The 16,491-nt window shown below is 37.5% G+C and overlaps 1 protein-coding gene across 2 annotated transcripts in view; it reads left to right on the forward strand.

Annotated features, from left to right (window-relative positions):
- Positions 1–16,491, forward strand: part of TMEM116 (transmembrane protein 116) — a 66,050-nt gene that overhangs the window by 18,267 nt on the left and 31,292 nt on the right. The window lies entirely within an intron of this gene.

The raw sequence follows: 16,491 nt of genomic DNA on the forward strand, positions 1-16,491 counted from the left end.
TGAGGAGGGAGAGGGAAATGATCTGAGGAGGTGTGAGTTTCCAAGTTGATTTCATCTTTCAGAATAATGGGTTTCTGGCGAACTCATAACTCATAAGGTCATATTCCTTCAAGTGGGGATCCAATAAAATAATGAATCAATTGCTTTGCAAACTTCCAGGCAATATAAATGTTACCATTATTTTTGTTGCCATTATTGCTATTCTAGATCACACAGGAGAAGTTGGAATTTGAACTCAGGCCCTCTGATCCCAAATCTTTGGGGTCAGCTGCTATCCACTGTACCATGTAGCCTTATTGGGAAGCCTGGATTCAAATTCTGCCTCAAATAAATGGCAGAGCTGGGATTTGAATCCCAGGTCCTCTCATTCTAAGTCTAGCACTCTCTTCTTTACATCAAGATAACCTATGATTCTATTTTTACTAATGAGGAGATTGCAGGATGGAAGTTGCAGAGACTTGAGCAGCTAGGTGGTGCCACAGTGCATACTCTGAGCTGGAGTCAAAGACTCATCTTCATAAGTTTACATTCTAACCGTGTGACCCTGGGCAAGTCACTTTCACCCTGTTTGCCTCAGTTTCCCCATCTGTAAAATGATATGGAGAAGGAAATGGGAAACCAATCCAGTAGCTTGGCCAAGAAACCCCAAATGGGTCATGAATAGTCAGACATGACTGAAATGACTGAACATCTACAAATTGATACTTGATGCAAAGGAATTTTATTTTCAATAACTAGAACTACTTAATAAAGGAACTTTGTTTGTGGTCTAAGGATCAGTTGGGCTAAGTTCAGAGACATTTATTGCCATGTTGACTTCAGGGTAATGACCTTTTTGGCCACAGCAGCTCTTGAAGATCATCTCCCAAGCTTTAGAAGGATATAGGAGCTATATCACAGAGAGGCAACCTAGGCTGATGAAATCTAGGATTCTTAACATACTCAGGCATTAATAGGATATAGCCAGGAGTTAGGTCAGTTCTATTAATTCAAGTCAAAGAGCATTTATAAATCCCCAGCTATGTTCCGGGGGCCAGGCTGCCAAAAAAAAACCTGACTCGGTCCTGCTACCATCATAAAGCCTGCATTGTATTAAGGAAAAATAATATGATGCAGTATGAGTAAATATGAAATACATTCATATGAATAAATAAAATGTAGAAAGTAAACAAAGAAATTTCAGGATAAGTTTGTTCTTCAGTCATGTCTTCAACCTATTTGAGGTTTTCTTGGTAGAAATAATGGAGTGGTTTGACATTTCCTTCTCCAGATCATTTTACAGATAAGGAAACTGAGGCAAATAGAGTGAAGTGATTTGCCTAGGGTCACAAAGCTAATAAATGTCTATGGCTGGATTTGAACTCAAGTCTTTCTAACTCCATGGCCTGAACTCTGTCTGCTACATCTCCTAGCTGCCCTTGGGTGCCAGCTTAGGTAGAGGGGGCTAACAACAGGTGAGATCAACAATTAACTCCTAGAGAAGGGGGCTGGTGCGTGTATCTTGATTGACACTCTGGGTAGAGGTGAAGAGTAAAATATTTTGAACCTGGAGGCCAGGGCTGACAAAGGAATGGATAGGGGAAGATGGAATATCGGGGAGAGGACCAATTTCCCTGGGATATAGAAAGTACTTGGGGTGGGAGTGTCGTTGGAAAACAGACTGGAAAGTTATGGTGATGTCAGGTTGTGGGCAGGAAGAGGGATTAACCCTATCATTTTCCGGGTATAAAGAGGAAATACCTTCTGCCAACAGGTTGGCATCTTTTATGCAATATACTGACTCAGAGCAGTGATTCTCAAACTTTTTGTCCTCAGGACCCCTTTATGCCTTTAAGTATTATCCTTTAAGTATCATTGTGGAACCTAAAGAACTTTTTTTGTTGTTGTTGTTTATGTGGATTATAGCAATCAATAATTACCACAGTAGAAGTTAAAATATCTTACTGCCATTATGAAGATAATTTTGACCTCATTGGACCTCCTAAAAGATCTTGGGGAATCCCAGAAGTCCCTGCTCTATATGTGAGAATCATTGGCTTCCAGAGTTACTTTAAACTGAGTTACTGAAAAGTTAAGTAACTTGCCCAGTGTCACATGGTTGATAGATGGCAGAGGTCGGACTCACAGGCTTTGAGGCTGTCCAATTCTGTAATGCTGCCACAGAAGCTGGAATCTGGTCAAGAAAGGCTTTCACTGCCAAAAAGATTCTCATGTCTTGTCTTAGAGGTAACAGAGAGCCAGGGAAGGTGTTTGAGTATGGATATAACAGAGCTATCAATGCTGACAACTTCAAGGGAAGCTTCTATGGAGGGTCCATGAAACTCATCCTGATGGAAACTGAGGGGATTAGAAAATGACCCTAGGATGGAAGAACCTTCTACTTTCATGGGTCAGTGATTGCCTATGACTGAAATCTGATTCAAACTTTCCTAATGTTCCTTTCCATTGTGGGAGTTTGAGTCCTGAGGTGGGTCAAGGATTGTGAAAGCGTGATTCAGGGAAGACTGAAGTGCCCTTCAGAAGGAAAGAGGGAACATGACCTTCTGATCCAGTGTAGGGCTAAAGCGAAGGCTAAGGAGGCACCAAACAATGCAGAGATTTCTGCATTTGGAGGCCCAGGAACTTGGTTTGAATCTTTGCTCTCTCAACTCCGAACAGCTTGTTTCTGCATTTGGCACATGTCAGTTCTGTTCCCTCGGTTAGATTGTAAAATGTGGAAGGACAGGGTTTCTCTCATATTTCCTTTGTATCTTCTTGCCTCTCTTGACCTCAGTTTCTAATTCTGAAAAGTGAGGAAGTTCGATTTGATCAATCAACAAGGATTTTTCAAACTATTTATTTCCAATGATCAAACATCTGTTTTTCTTTTCTTCAACCCCCTCGGGAAGAAAAAATCCAAAATAAACTTCAACAAGCATTCATTAAGGGCCTACTATGTACCAAGTACTGTGCTAGCTGCTGGGGACAAAAAGACTCTAGTGAATCCATTCCAGGAGTTTATAATCTAACCAAAGAGTTAACTTTGCACACACAGTTTAGATAGAATATAGCTATATATCTATAGATACAATATATAATATGTACATATATTATATATATATATATATATATATATAAATAATAGATACCATAGTCCATGTCAATAGATATAATGTATATTATGTATATATACAATATATGTGTGTATATAATATATAACATACACATATAGAATAGACACAATATATCCATATATCTAAAATACGATAATATATACTATGTATATATAATTTATAGTATATACACACATACTACATACTAGATACAATGTATCTATATGTCTATAGCTACAATACATATTACATCTACTAATATGCAACATATAGTAGATACAATATGTCTGTAGATCTATAGATACAATATATAATGTACATATGCTATATATAATAGATAAAATATATTCATATATCTATAGATATAGTATATACTGTGTATATATAATATATATACAATTTATAGTATATACAATATATACTAGATAACAATATATCTATACAATAATATATATTATATACATATGCTATTTATAATAGATAAAATATATCCATATATCTATAGATACAACTTATACTATGTATATATAATATATAGACAATTTATATTATATACAACATATAATAAATACCATATTTATATACTTATAGATACAATGTATATGAAATGTATACCAATATGGAATATATAGTAGATACAATATATACCATATAATGATACAATAGATCTATATTTATAAATACATTGTAATTGTAGGGCATTAGTAGTTGGGAAAGGGAATCCCATAAGGTCTTATGGACATGATGACTGTTGTTTTAATAGTGAAGAAAACTAAGAATTCAAGAATGGGGAATGGCACTTTAGGCAGGAGGAACAGCCAGTGCAAAGGTATGGAGAAGGGAGATGTGTTCTGTATGAGGAACAGTTTGTCTGGACTATAGAATAAGGAGAGGTGGGTTTGGAAAGGTAATTTTGGTCAGTCTGTGAAGAGTTTTGAATGACCCATCGAAGGGTTTCTATTTGATTCCAGATGTAATAGGAAGCCATTGGAGTTTAATGAATATGATTTGGTGACGTGGTTAGATATGAACTTTAGGGAAGTCACCTTTGATTGTCTGTAAGATCCTTCCTAATGTAAAGTCATGATTATTTGTTAAAGAAAGATCAATGCCTAGATTGGATGTTTTTCAAGAATTAGATGGCACAGGGCAGTCAATTGGTACAGTGGATAGAGTACCAGCCCTGAAGTCAGGAGGATCTGAGTTCAAATCTGGCCTCAGACACTTAACACTTCCTAGTTGTGTGATCCTTGGCAAGTCACCTAACCTCAATTGCCTCAGCAATAATAACAAATTAATTAATTAAAAAAAAAAAAGAATTAGATGGTACGGTGGCACTTGCTGACTGGGTAGTGACTCAGAAGTTAGCTGGATGGAAAGAAGGAAAGAAGGAAGTGGCAAGATACTTAATTCTCCAGCTCTCCTATCAAGGCTGCTTGAATTCCAGGCCATACACGATTTTTTGGGGGAGGGGAGGCAAGGCAATCAGAGTTAGGTGACTTGATTAGAGTTATACAGCTAGTAAGAGTCAAGTTTCTAAGTCTGGATTTGAACTCAAATCCTCCTGACTCCAGGTCTGATCCTCGATTCACCGACATCCACTGATTTTTCTCTTCTGTTCCCTAACCTTCTACACTACCTTCTCCCACCTGTTTCACTGAAAAGATTGAGACCATCCATTGAGAGTTCCCTCCTCTCTCCAATTTTAGACTCTCTCAGTATGTCCCCATTCTCTCTTCCTTTGCTTCAGTTTCAGAGGAAAGTGTGATTTTTTTCTTTGCCAATGGCAGTTTGTCTACTTGTGTCTTTGATCCCATTGTTTCTCTTTTCTTCCTCTAGCTTGTCCCTTCCTAATTTTTAATATCTTTTTATTCACTTTCCTAATGCCCATGACCATTCCCAGGGCTCCTCCATTCTGCTTAATAGCTTCAGTGGAACCTGGATCTCTTCAAGTTACCACTTTTCCTTTCACAGCCAGCTGGAATGCTCAATTTCCAGACAGAGAACATGAGTTTGAATTCTGCCCTCTGAGTTTTGAATTTACTTATTTGCCATCTCTATGAGCTTGGACAAGTCATTGGATTACTCTGGGTCTCAGTTTTCTCAAATGTAAAATGAAGTTTGGCTAGATGATGTCTAAAATTACTTCTAATTGTAAATAAATGGTTTTAAGATTATAGAAAAAGCTGTCTACTTTTGTACAACTCACCATTTCTCCACTCCTTGAAATCTAGCCTTCATTTCCATAAAACAGCTGAAATTACTCTTTTAGAGGTGACCAATGATGTCTTTTTTTTTTTTTAACTGAGACAATTGAGTTAAGTGACTTGCCCAGGGTCACACAGCTAGGAAGTGTTAAGTATATGAGACCACAATAATGTTTTTATTGCTAAATCCGAGGGCTTTTTCTCAGTTTTCTTGACTTCTCTCTAGCTTCTGACCTTATCGACCAGCCTTTCCTCTTGGCTGGCCTTCTATGACATTATTCTGTCCTACTTATCTGAACTTTCCTTCTCAGTGGTCTTTGAGGCTCATTGCCCAAGTCCTTATCTCCAGGGCCATGTGCTCTCTCCTCTCTCCTCATTAGCCCCCATGGTTCAATTCTCCTTATCATTCAGGCACCTCCCAAATCCATTTTCATTTCCTTCCCAAGTTCTGATCCCAAATCTTCAACAAACTTGTTGGACATTTATCCAATGGATTGCCAGAGGTGTCCCAAATTAACATGAATAAAACAGAATCTTCCTCCATGAACCCCCCTGCCTCTTCCCTTTTCTCTTCCAAAATCCCTGCATCCTTCCTAGTCACCTAGGTTTGCAACCTAAGAGTCATCCATGTTTGCTTTCCCTCACTCCTCTGATGACCAATCAGTTGCCAAGTCTGGTTGCTTTTATTTCCATGATATTTCTTATATCTCTAGATTTTTTTTCTATGTACACTATGTACTCTTTGTTCTGACCCCTATTCCTCCCTGATGATTGAAATACCTCCAAACTGATCCTCCCTACTCCATCCTCCACACTTGCCAACATGGCATTTCTACAACACTTCTGAGTCATTTGATCAATCCCTTGCTGCCTATTGCCTCTCTGAAGGAATGCAACTTGGATAGGGCATTGGACTTAGAGGCAAGAAAACTTGGGTTCAAATCCTGCCCCAGATGTAATTTAACTATGGACAAGTAAGAGCTTAACTTCCCAATGTTCAAGTTTCCTCATCACACATTGATGAACTTCTAAGGTTTCTTCTAGCTCTAAATCTGTTATCCTTTGATGACAAAGCTTCCACAATCTGCCCTAGACTGGTTTTCCAGACTGATTTTTATATTATTCTTATTAATTTATCCTATTTCCAGCCAAATTGTCCTAGCTGTTCTCAGAGCATGGAATCTCACCTCCAACCTTTGGACTTTTGAATTGACTGCTCCTCTTGGAAATTCCTCTTTCCTCACTCCTTTTTCTTAGTGCATAGTCTGTCACAAGTACCACCTTCTTCAAGACCCCTTTCCTGCTTGCTCTAGTTGTTAATCTCTCTCTCCTATACACACACACACACACAATTCTCTCTCTCTCTCTCTCTCTCTCTCTCTCTCTCTCTCTCTCTCTCTCTCTCTCTCTCTCAACTCACTCCCTTTCTCTCTCTTTTGGTGATTTTCTTGGTGCATATTGTGAATAGATTGTACTCTTCAGTAGAATGTAAACTCCTCCAGGGCAGGGGCAAGCTCACTTTCGTCTTTGTGTTCCCAGCACTAGATACTTCTTGTAATTGAATCATTTCAGTTCTGTCCAACTCTTTGTGACCCCATTTAGAGTTTTCTTGGCAGAGATACTGGAATGGTTTGACATTTCCCTCTCCCGCTCACTTTACAGATGAAAAAACTGAGTCAAATAGGATGAAATGACTTGCCCAGGGTCACTGAGCTAGTAACTGTCTGAGGCCAGATTTGAACTTAAGAAGATGAGTCTTGCTAACTCCAAAACTGGTACTCTATGCACTACAGCACTACCTAGCTGATCACACTAAATACTTAGTAGGTGCATAATAACTGTAAGAGTTGAAAGGATCATAGGATCCCAGATTTAGAGTTAGAAGAGATCTTAGAGACCATTCAGCCCAATCCCCTCTGTTTGCAGATGAGGAAACCAAAAGCCTGGGATCAGAGAAGAAGGTTAGGGGGATGATTGATAATGATTTGACCAAGATCAGATAATAGATAATAAAGATAGAATTTAAATCCACATCTTCTGACTGCAGAGTCAGTGTTTATATATCATACTACTTTTTTTTTTTCCTTAACAAATTCATAGTTTTTTATTAGGTGAAAAACAATAGATACTTGATGTAAATTATCTATTTTGACTGGGTTAATTGACTCCATGGATAATATATCAGTCAATCATTCAATCAATGTTCATTTATTTAACACTGTGGGGATAAAAAGTATCCTATACACAATAAAACAGACAGAAGCAGAGCTCTGAGCCAATGGCATTTTATTAAAGGGCTCACGGTCCCAATGAAGTAGACATTAGATCTTCCTTAAGATCTGAAATACCCCCTCTTCCAGGACCTAACATATCATGCTACTTTTTAAGTCATTTGGTCCAATCCCTTCATTTCACAAGTGGAAAATCTGAAACCTGTTAAATTTTCAGTGTGAATATTTATCCCTCAGAAATCACTCTAATTGAGGCCTGATTTATTGCCTGTCTAGAATTTAGACTTTCTGAAATTTATTTAAGAAAGTATTCATAATGTAATTAAGCTCAAAAGTGTGAGTGCTTATATTTTCCATACTGGAGAGGACCCTGGTTGTTAAACATTTACCAGCATACTTTTGGACAGAGGAGAGAAGATAATGACTTATTTAATGTCATTTGGAGAGGAAGTAACAGAGCTGGACATGGAGTCCAATAATAGTCAGAATTCTGATTCCGAAGTCCAAAAGGGAGCATTCCCATAGCTGCCTTGGCAGGGAGGGAAATCTCTGATGTCTACAAAGCAAAGTATGGACGAGCATTTGTCAGTAATGTACTATAAAGAGGTCTTTTATGGCTGGACTTGGCAACCACTGGGAGCCTTCAATTAAAGCACAGCCATTTTTTGACTCTACCATGTTGCATTTTTAGCCTGAATTTATCCAGATAAAATGTTCCAAGGGGGAGGGGTAGAGGGCCAGATTTCACCCAGATTGGTACCATAACTTTCTGTGTCTCTGCCCTTACCCAAAAGATGGCTCTGAGCCCAGACCCTTCCAGGATACATACCTGGGACACATTTATGCGGACTTCCTGTGCCCTCAATTCCTCACATTGTTCTCAGCTTAACATAAAGGGCTATGCAAACATTCTCTTGCATTTAGAACTTAAGTTTTTCTTTAGTATTTTCATGGTTTTCCCTTTTGACTGTGTTTTCTCCTCCTTTGCACCTGTTCTCCCCTGGATAAGGATGGTACAAACTGCAGGAATTCAATAAATACTTGTTGATGGTTTGGCAGATTCTTATCTCCAGTTTCCAGAGCACGTGGTTTTCCACTTGAGCACAGACCGCCACTTTCCTTACCCCCTCCCGTCCTTGCCTGAGGCTTCTGGTACATTTCTCTTCCCAACAACTCCCTGGGCAAACAGAGCTGTTTCCTGGAGCTGTGACCACTCATGTTTTTGTTCACAGAAGCCTCACCCCTCATCCGCCCCTTCTACCTTACACTTTATTATTTGGTTTTAATTTTTCATCTATTAACACTAGCAAGCTCGGGGCATGTCACAGCTCAGTGAGATCTGTGAATGTGTTTGTTGTCTCTACAGCCTCAGTCAGGCCAGAAGGCACGTGAAGTTACACACGCAAGTTAGCCAAGGTCACTACCAAGTTGCAAAAAGGAAGATTTTTTTTTTTTTTTTTTTTTCTGGATAGAAGGAAAAACTTCCTAACAATTACACTAAGTGTTTTCCCCAGTGGAATGAAAGTCGTGATGGGTTCGAGGTAGCCTTACCTCGTTTGTGACAAATTCACAATGGCCATTGTCTGCCAAAAGGAAAGTTTACTTGGGAAAAGAGTTTACAGACAAAATAAGAGAGAAAATAGACCCTAGGAGTGGTAAATAGGAAATAAAATTGGGAGAGCATATAGTTAGTAAGGAAAAGACAAGTTCCCCTGGGGAACTCATAGAGAGGAGAAAAGAAGTCCTCTGTGAGGTGAAAGAAAGCCATTGATTGGTAGGTTAGATTAAGCAGAGTTAGTAGGTAGAGAAAAGAGAAAGGTCCCATTGAAAGGAAGGCATATGAGAAAGAGCCTCAGAGTGGGCTCTTTGTGAAGAGAATTTAGACAAATCAAATCCTTTATAAGAGAAACATGGTCTTGGGGTTTCTCCGGTGCAAAGGAGGGAAATCAAGAGGGAGGGTCAGAGAGCTAGGTGGAATACGCCTGGCAAATCAATCAAGAAATACCAATCAATAGAATTCCCAATCCCTCTATTTTTGTCCGCCTGCATTTTTGATTTCCTCCACAGGCTAATTGTAAACTATTTCAAAGTCTGATTCTTTTTGTACAGCAAAACAACTGTTTGGTCATGTATATGTATATTGTATTTAATTTATACTCTAGCATGTTTGACACGTATTGGTCAATCTGCCATCTGGGGGGGGGGGAAGAAGGAAAAAATTAGAACAAAAGGTTTGGCAATTGTCAAGGTTGTAAAATTACCCATGTATATATCTGGTAAATAAAAACTACTTTAAAATTTTTTAAAAAATAAAAAAATAAATACCAATCAAGATAACCTGAGAAGTTCTTCCTTTCTTTTTACAGTTATGATGATACCATTTATCATGTCTTGTGATGGTCTTAACTTTTAAAAAAAATTTATTGTAGCTTTTTATTTACAAGACAAGTATATATGTATCCATGTCCATACAGTTATTTTGCTGCCCAAGAAGAATCAGACTTAGAAATAAGGTAAAATTAATCTGAGAAAGAAATAAAAAATGGTTGTATGGTGTGGGAAAGCATCAACCTACAAGTAAATGTAATTCTTTCACATCATGAGGGCATTCACTCAATCCCTTTTCATCTCCAGTAAAAAAAAAACAAATTGTTTTCCACAAGTAGGATAACTGAGGTATTTTTTATTTTGTTTTGGGTTTTTTTGTTTGTTTGTTTGTTTTTTTGCTGAGGCAGTTGGGGTTAAGTGATTTGCCCAGGGTCACACAACTAGGCAGAGTGAAGTATCTGAGGTCAAATTTGAACTCAGGTCCTCCTGACTTCAGGGCTGATACTCTCTCCACTGCACCACCTAGCTGCCTCAGGATAACTGAATCTTAAGGAAAATGTTGGAGTATTTTTAGAGCTGTAAAAAAAAATTCAAAAGCTAAAGAGATGAATGTTTTCCTGAACAATAACAACAAAAAAAGCACCAGAATCACTACAAAATGGTCAGTCAGCCTTTGAGTGAAGACCTCTAGTGAGGGAGGAGCTCACTGCTTCCTGAGTAGATTCTTGGGAAATTTTTCCTTACATTAAATCTCTCTATAATGAAATTTGCCTTTAGCTTACCATCTCAGGCCTGCTATATACTTAACATATATTGTGTATATAGTATTTCATTTCCCATCTCCATACCTTTGTCCAAGCTGTGCCTCTAAATCCATGACTGATAAGCATCTCATCAGAGAGTCCCTAGCTTCCCCTTGAGGCTTAGGTCAGAGGTTATCACCAATAGGAACTGCTTAGCACAGTGCCTGGAGCATAGTAGGTACCCAATGATTATTTTCTTCCTTCCTCTCCTGATAGCCACAGTTGTTAGTACTCTTTCTCCACCAAACTACTTCATATTTATATTGTGCTTACTTTCCAAGCCTGGAAGAAATATATTTAATTTGCTGTGTAGATTTGTTTTTCCTTAATAATTCAGTTTGATAAATAAACATTTATTAAATAGCAACTGTGTATCAAGTTTTATAAACAAACATTTATTAAATAGCAACTGTGTATCAAGTTTGATAAATAAACATTTATTAAACACCAACTATATATCAAGTTTGATATATAAACATTTATTAAATAGCAACTATGTGTCAAATTTGATAAATATTTTTTATACACCAAATATGTACCAAGCATTGGGGATACAAATAAAAAAGTCAGTTGCTATTCTCAATCTAATGGAGGAATACAACACGCAAAAGAAAGTTGATAAGGGGGAGGATACAAAGGTGCACCTGGCACAGGGATGGGGGTGAGAATGACCATGATATTCCATGGAGTCAAAACCAAGCAGGGCAGCTGAGAGTCAGCTAGAAAGTTCAGCTCTGAGCCTTCTCTAAGAGAAGGATTTGGGAAGAGCTTATTGCTCTGCCCTGCAGTCCACCAATCAGAGAGGAAAGGCAACTGAGGCAGTTCAGAAAGTATCAAAAACTGGATCAATCAATTTCCTGATTCGGTAGGATCAAGAGACAGCTTTGTATCATCAGCTCTTAGCATGGCAGATGGAATGCCATAGCATTTATATAGTCTGTGAAAGATTGCGAAGTGCTTGATACATAGTTAGTGTTTAATAAATATTAATAACATTTAATTAAATTTAAATTAAAAATTAATTTTACAAAGTAAAAAAATTAATTTTTACATAAAATTAAATATAAGAAGATATTTCTTCCAGGCTTGGAAAATAAACACAATATAAATATAAATAAATTGATGGGGAAAGGGTATAACATCAAGTAATTTGGATAAATATGGGTAAATATCAAGTAATTTGATGTAAAAAATGTGGGGATCAGGAGAGGAAGGAAGGAAATAATCATTGAGTAATTTTATCTCCTTTGAACATGCCAATCTTGAAAGATAGAAGCTATTATTAGTTTTATTTTACAGATGAGAATACTAAGGCAGACAGGTTAAGTGACTTGTCCAAGGCCATATAAATAAGTATCTGAGACTGGATTGGTCTTCCTTGTCTCCAACTACTACTACTACTACTAACCTAACTACTGTACCACTTAACTGCTTTTTGAAAAAAAATGAATTAATAAATGAACCAACTACCACCCATTCTTCCTAGTTCTTACCTCTGGGGCCAAGGAAAATAAGAGTTTTCCAAATGACAATCTTTCAGATACCTGAAGGCAGGTCTCATGTCCCCCAGAACTTTCCCTCCTTCAGGATAAAGATTTGTGGTTCTTTCAAGTGATACTTACGGTCTCCTATGTGTTCATCAACATAGTCCCTTTCCTCTGACTATGTTCCAGTTTGTACTTTTCCAGAAGTACTGAGCTGAGCACAGTGTTCTAGATGTCTGATTAGGGCAGAGGAAGATGAGATTCTCTTCTCCACCGACCAGGAAATTGTGTTCCTAGGCAGCCATACCAGTCAATCTTTGAGAGGTCATGGGCAAGTGGAAAACTATTGCAGGATCGGAGAAGGCAGATGTTGTCCCAATGTTCAAAAAAGGAAGAGAATGGAATTTGCAGATTAGAGGCCAGCAAACTTGACTTTGATTCTTGCCAGGACTGGTTATGGAAAGGATTGTTAGTGAACACTGAGAAAAGGAAGCACTGATCACAGACCGTTGAGCACATGGCTCCATTAATTACAGGTCATGGCAGCCTAATTTCATTTTCTGCCTTAAAGGGCAGGGTTGTTAGACAGGTAAATCAGGGAAAGGCTGTGGGTGTAGATTATAGCAAACATTTGATAAAAGCTTTGATGTAATTTTTTGTGGAAAAGATGAGGAGGGGGCAGGAAAGGGAGCAAGCATTTATTAAACTCTTACTATGTACTAGGAATTATACTTAGTATTTTCTAAATATTAACTCATTTTGATCCTTACAACAATTCTGAGAGATAGGTGCTATGATTATCCCTATTTTACAGATGAGGAAACTGAAGCCAAGAGAGGTCCAGAGTCACAGAGCTGATAAGTATCTGAGGCCAGATTTGAACTTACTTTCTTCTAGATGAGTAGATTGAGACCCAGAGAAATTAAGTGCTCTGCCCAAAGTTGCACATTAAATATCAGAACCAAGATTTTAATCCAGGTCCTAGGAATCCAAGTCCAGCTCTCTTTTCCATATTTCTCATGACAGCAAAGTGGAAAAAAATAAAATTTCCTAGCAAAAATACTGGCTTTAATTAATTAAAAAAGAAATTTACTTTAATATAAAATTTTATAGTTGGTTTCAGAAAATTAATTTAATGAGTATAAAATGGAGGACAACGGTTCATGTGAAGAAGGTCTAGGCTGTTAGAGGCTGGCAAACTCAAACCTCTGACCAAGCAGCAAGATGGTCAACCCATTAGGCTACCTTAAGAAAACCACAGTACCTGGGGTAAGGAATGATTGCCCCTCTCAGAGTCCATTGGGAGTACTAAGTCTAGTCCTGAGTGCAACATTTCAGGAAGGATTCTTTCTTTCTTTCTTTCTCTTTCTTTCTTTCTTTCTTTCTTTCTTTCTTTCTTTCTTTCTTTCTTTCTTTCTTTCTTTCTTTCTTTCTTTCTTTCTTTCTTTCTTTTTCTTTCTTTCTTTCTTTCTTTCTTTCTTTCTTTCTTCTTTCTTTCTTTCTCTTTCTTTCTTTCTTTCTTTCTTTCTTTCTTTCTTTCTTTCTTTCTTTCTTTCTTTCTTTCTTTCTTTCTTTCCTTCTTTCTTTCCTTCTTCCTTCCTTCCTTCCTTCCTTCCTTCCTTCCTTCCTTCCTTCCTTCCTTCCTTCCTTCCTTCCTTCCTTCCTTCCTTCCTTCCTTCCTTCCTTCCTTTCCTTCCTTTCTTTCTCTCTTTTGATAAGTTCACAGGAAGGGGAGCAGGATGGTGAAAGGCCTTAAGTCCACATCATTTGAAGTTGCTAGGAATGGGACATGAAAGGTATCTTCATTATTTGTGGGGCTATCATGTGGGATTTTTCTTATTCTCTTATTCAAATTCTCTTATTCAAAGGGCAAAAACAGGAACAGTGAATGGAAGGTTCAAAGAGGGAAATTTAGGCTTGAAGTTAGGGAAAAAAATCCTAATAATAAAAATATCCTAATAATACACAGAAGTAGAATGGAGTGCCTTGGGATGTTGTGGTTGGTTCTCACTAAAATCTTGAAAAGGAGTCTAGAGGAGCATGTTAGGTAAGAAGTGAAGATTCCTTTTAGGGATATGAGTTGGATGAGATGGCCACTGAGCTCCCTTTCAGCCTAAAATTCTATGAATACCCAGAGAACAAACAGCAAATCAATTAACCACCAGGTATTCATTAAGTATCAAATATGTGCCATCCAGAATGGTTAAGGGATTCATGTTTCTTCCATAGAAGAATAGGTTGAAAGAATTAGGGATGTCAAAGAAGAGAAGATAGGGAGTGATAGTAGGGTATGATAGGGGTCTTCAGGTCTGTTATTTGGAAAAGGGATTACCTTTGTTCAGTTCAATGAAGCAAATTTAGTCTTTGAAAAACGTTTTAATTCTTAGAACAATCCCAAAGTGAAATGCGTGCCCTTGGGAGGCAAGAAAGGACATGAGATAGTGGCTATAGAAAGATCTTTGCCCACTAAATGTGGGTATCTTCTAAGGAAGGCTCTGCCTAAATAGTATAGAATTCAATTTAGCTTGTTGATCTCATTAACTGCCATTCAGTTATCTGATTAACTCATTAAACTAATCTCATTAACTGGATTCAATTATCTTCTCTATTCTGATAATTCTCATATCTGTCCAGCCCTAACTTCTGTTTTAGCCTTCAGCTACCTATTGGGTGTCTCAAATTGGATGTTCCATAGACATCTTAAACTCAACATGTCCAAAACTAAACCCATTATCTTTCCCTCAAATATGCTCCTCTTTCTAATTTTCTATCACTATAAGGGCATCACCATTAACCCACACTAGCAACCCAGGTGTCCTGGACTCCCTATTCTCTTTCAATCTCCTTATCTAACATAATAATATTGCCAAATCTTGAGGATTCTGCCTTCTCCCCTGTCACAGCCATCAATCTCTCCCCAATCTCTCCATTTAATTGACAAGTTGATTTTCTCATAGATCATATCACACTTTCATTCAAAAACAATTCAAATATACTAGAGCTACAATTAGAATTATACAGGACTTATCTGCATCCACAGTAAAAGATGGCAGGTCTTGAAATCCTATCTACCAAAAAACAAAAGAACTATATCTTAGGTCAAAAAATATCATATCCACAAAAATTATCTATAATACTGTATGAGGAAAAAAAATGGATATTTAACAAACTTGCAGATTTTCAGGACTTTCTATCAACCAAGCCCAAACTTAACAGAAAATATAATATATGAGTCAATATCAGATCAATTTCAAGGAACTCAGCATAGAAAAGTTGTTTAAACATGGACAAAATTTTTTTTAACATGGGAAATATTTAATATATGTTTAAAATTCACAGCAACAATAGGGTAGCTCAAAGTACAAATTGGCTTTTCAACATTCACTTTTGTAAGATTTTGAGTTCCAATTTTTTTCTCTAATTAATTTTTTTTTTTTTTTTTTTGAGGCTGGGGTTAAGTGACTTGCCCAGGGTCACACAGCTAGGAAGTGTTAAGTGTCTGAGACCAGATTTGAACTCGGGTCCTCCTGAATTCAAGGCTGGTGCTCTATCCACTGTGCCACCTAGCTACCCCTAATTAATTTTTAATAAATAAATTCTCCCTCTTAATTCTTCCTAACATCCCTCTAGGGTTTATATCTTGTTTGTACATAGTTGCTATTAGACTGTAGGCTCCTTGAGGGCAGGGACTGTTTTTTGTCCTTCTTTGCATTCCCACTGCTAAACACAGTGTCTGGCACACAGTTGGTGCTTAATAAATGCTCATTGGCTTGCTTTCTAGCTTCTGGGCAAGTCACTTAACCTATCTATGTGAACCCCAGTTTCTTTTTTTTTTTTTTAATAGTTTTTATTTATCAGATATATGCATGGGTAATTTTACAACATTGACAATTGCCAAACTTTTTGTTCTAATTTTTCCCCTTCTCCCCCCTCCCATATGGCAGGTTGACCAATACATGTTAAATATGTTAAAGTATAAATTAAATATAATATATGTATATATGTTCATACAGTTGTTTTGCTGTACAAAAAGAATAAGACTTTTAAAATAGTGTACAATTAGCCTGTGAAGGAAATCCAAAATGCAGGTGGACAAAAATAGGGGTATTGGGAATTCTATGTAGTGGTTCATTGTCATCTCCTAGAGTTCTTTCGCTGAGTGTAGCTGGTTCAGTTCATTATTGCTCTATTGGAGCTGATTTGGTTCATCTCATTGTTGGAGAGGGCCACATCCATCAGAATTGATCATCAGATAGTATTGTTGTTGAAGTATGCAACGATTTCCTAGTCCTGCTCATTTCACTCAGCATCAGTTCATGTAAGTCTCTCCAAGCATTTCTGAAATC

Source organism: Sminthopsis crassicaudata, chromosome 1 (genome assembly GCF_048593235.1).
Source record: "Sminthopsis crassicaudata isolate SCR6 chromosome 1, ASM4859323v1, whole genome shotgun sequence".
NCBI lineage: Eukaryota > Metazoa > Chordata > Mammalia > Dasyuromorphia > Dasyuridae > Sminthopsis > Sminthopsis crassicaudata.